At 58.2% G+C, this 2,976-nt stretch overlaps 1 long non-coding RNA gene across 1 annotated transcript; it reads left to right on the top strand.

Moving 5' to 3' along the window:
• Nucleotides 1–1,005: 1,005 nt before the first annotated feature.
• Nucleotides 1,006–2,698, top strand: LOC119507220. Its single transcript, XR_005211168.1, has 3 exons — nt 1,006–1,586; nt 1,719–1,927; nt 2,590–2,698. It is a non-coding gene; the product is annotated as an uncharacterized LOC119507220 (long non-coding RNA).
• Nucleotides 2,699–2,976: the final 278 nt, after the last annotated feature.

Here is a 2,976-nt window from a genome sequence, read left to right as displayed (position 1 = left end):
CTTATTTACCCAAAAAGTTTGTGGAGATTTTCAGGAAGGGCTGTCATAAAATATTCTGAATAGGAATATGCCAAGGAGTCAGTGTTGAATTGAGGGTGAGTGTTTAAATTACTATCAAAGAAGCACTGAAATCTGCAGATTCATAGGGGATACTTGACTATATTTCAGTCCCTGCCTCTGCAAGTCAGACACCAGCCGCTAATGCTGCGAAACTCTTTTCTAAACTTGCACCAAGAGGAAGCACTGGGCGCCCTGGGAGGCACCCCAAATCGGTCCCCCAGTCAAGCCCCTGACCTCCACCTGGGCTCCGCGAAGGAGACCACGCCCTGGACCGGCCCCCAAGGCGGAGACGCAGCGGGGCGGGCTCGGGCCCCTGGAGATGTAGCCAGAGCCTCCGCAAGGCTGGGGAAGGGAACGCCGGGGGAGGGGGGGGGGGTGCAGGCGAGCGCTCCTCTCCAACCAGGGTGCCCTCCATGCCCTCCACCGGCACTGAGGCCTCCCCGAGAGCTGGCCCCGCACCCCGAGGCCCAGTGGCCGTGGCGGAGAGGGATGAGCACAACCTCGCGGAGGGCGCATTTCCCCAGGGCGAGCAGCGCCGGCCCGGGTCCAGGAAGGCCTGGGGGAGAACGTTCCCCGAGCAGGCTGAGAGAGCGAGGCCCTCCCTAGCCACCGGGGACTTGGTGCGGAAACACAAAGGCGGCGTGCCACCGCCCTTTTAGGTGGAAAGCCCAGCCTTAAAATTCCTACTGTACAAGAATTAATAGGAAAAGAATTTTGTATCCTATTATGGCTTTGTGCTATAGTAGTGGAATGCTCTCCCCGCCCAACTGGCTTATCGCCCCCACACCCGGCCAAGAACCGCTCAAGGCCTCGGCGCGCGGCAGCCTCCGCCAGAGAGAAAAACGAGGCCACGCGTGAAGCTGGAAGAAGGCTCACTCCACGAGCAGCCCCGCAGCCCCCGTGCGCGCACCCGGACACACACGGACGCGCACAGACGCACGGGGGCGCACACGGGCGCACGCAGGAGCGCGCACACGGATGCGCAGGGGCGCACGGGGACGCCCACGGACGCGCACGGACACAAAGCGCACAGGCACACGGGCGCAGACAGACACACGCACCTCCCACGGATGCGCACACACCTCGCACAGCCACTTCCTTCCAGGCTCTTTGGGGCCTGCGCTGGAAGTAATACTCAGATAACTGCAGCTCCCAGAGTTATTAACCCCTTGTCCACACACACTATACAATGAATTCCAGAAAAGGAAAACAAAATCCTCTTTCAAAAGGGTGCCCTGTTCTGCTTGGAGCAGGAGAGCCAAGGGCCACGGGCTTGTCTTTCCCCGCCAAGCAGGGGTACTTGTTGCTGTGCTTTTCTCTTCTTGGTATCTGGAATGTTCCCCTGAGCCTGGAGATTTAACAAGGATTTTCCAGAATTTACCACTTCAGAGAGAAGTTCTGAACAACCAAGGAATAAAAGTGTTTTTAAGTTATCAAGTGTCTGAAGAATTCTGAAGTAGGAAATGGTGGCAGGTTCTTTCCCACGTCCGCCGGATCTTCAGCTGGACATGAGGGATTCCGGAGACGTGAGGGATTCAGGCTGGACATGCCGCCTGGGGAGTGCCCGGCTGGGGGGATGCTGGGGTGCTGGCAGGGTGGGAGCCTGGGGAGGGGGGGTCCCTGGGTGGCTGTGGTGATAATGGTGTTTGTTTTGTTAGGCTGCCCTCAGGCTCTCTTCCCCTCAGCTCACCGAGCGGCCTATCTGGAGGGGAGCCTTTCATTTCCGCTCCACCACTGCCAGTCCCACAAGGCTTTGTTTTCCAGCTTTACTTCGGAAATGCCTCCCAGGGTCACGTCTTCCCTCGCGCTGGCTCTGCACCACAAATCCAGGGTGGAACAATGGCCACTGGAGCTGTGTCTGGCTGAGGTTTGGTTTCTTTCCTTTTCCTTTTCCTTAATAGGACTCACTCAACTTGTTGAATGTTTTCCACCCTCTTCACACGAGGTGATGTCAGCAACCCCAGGAAGCTTTCAGAGCCAGGAGAGCCTCAGACTAGGGGACAGGCTTTCCGGGTTTCCCTGTGGGGCGTCTGGGTCTGGGATGTGCCGGGAAAGGCCCTGGCCCCGGAGACTCCCAGGGCCCAGCAGGCTGAGGCGGGCGGGTGGAGAGACAGAGGGCTGGGGGTCCCTGGAGAGGCGGGGGGCAGTGGGCCCCTGGGGAGATGGAGCGCCGCGGGGCCTGCCCCATAGAGAGATGGAGGGCTGGGCCCCATGGAGAGACCGAGGGCTGCCGGCCCGGCCAGCCAGCGACGGCTTCTCGGAAGCAGAGCCAGTGAAAAATGGCTTCCTGTTTTCTGAGGCACTTTTGGTAAACCAGTCACCAGGGCTGTGCTTAGAGTGGAGCCGAATGGACACAGCACGGCCATGGCCACGGGGCTGGTCATGTTTGCTCGCAGGCCCAGCCCTGGGTGTCATCCATAGACCCCGAAAACCAGCTCTCCACAGCCCAGTTTGCTGGATTTGGGAAGTCAGCACCATCCTGACGTCGCGGACTGCTTTCCCCTGACCCTCTCCTTCTCTGCACCCCAGGACCTGCGGCTGCCCAGAGGAGGACACACTGACCTGGGGGTGCCCCCACCGCAGCTTCCCCGCGTGGAGGCACTAAAATGAGCTGCAAAAATAGAAACGTTATCGCAATAAATTTAATTATTTGAGTTTGTATGTGTATGTCTGCATAGCTCTGATGTGATTGACAAAGCTGTAAATAATAACAGAGGGAGTTATTTAGATGAATGTCATTATCAGATGGGCGACACGGCCTCGAGTTCGTAGGAATGGCAGCCAGCAAAGTAGTGTCAGGAGTAGAGGAAAACAGCAATCGAGTGTTTCTTTTATTGGAGGCCCGGATGAAACTCTGAACCCAAACGTCCCGTGCGGTCGCAGTTGATTTGTCTGGGGGGGGGGGGCGGCCGGTTG

Source organism: Choloepus didactylus, chromosome 12 (assembly GCF_015220235.1).
Source record: "Choloepus didactylus isolate mChoDid1 chromosome 12, mChoDid1.pri, whole genome shotgun sequence".
In the NCBI taxonomy this organism is placed as follows: domain Eukaryota; kingdom Metazoa; phylum Chordata; class Mammalia; order Pilosa; family Megalonychidae; genus Choloepus; species Choloepus didactylus.
This window is presented reverse-complemented; position numbering and strand designations above follow the sequence as displayed.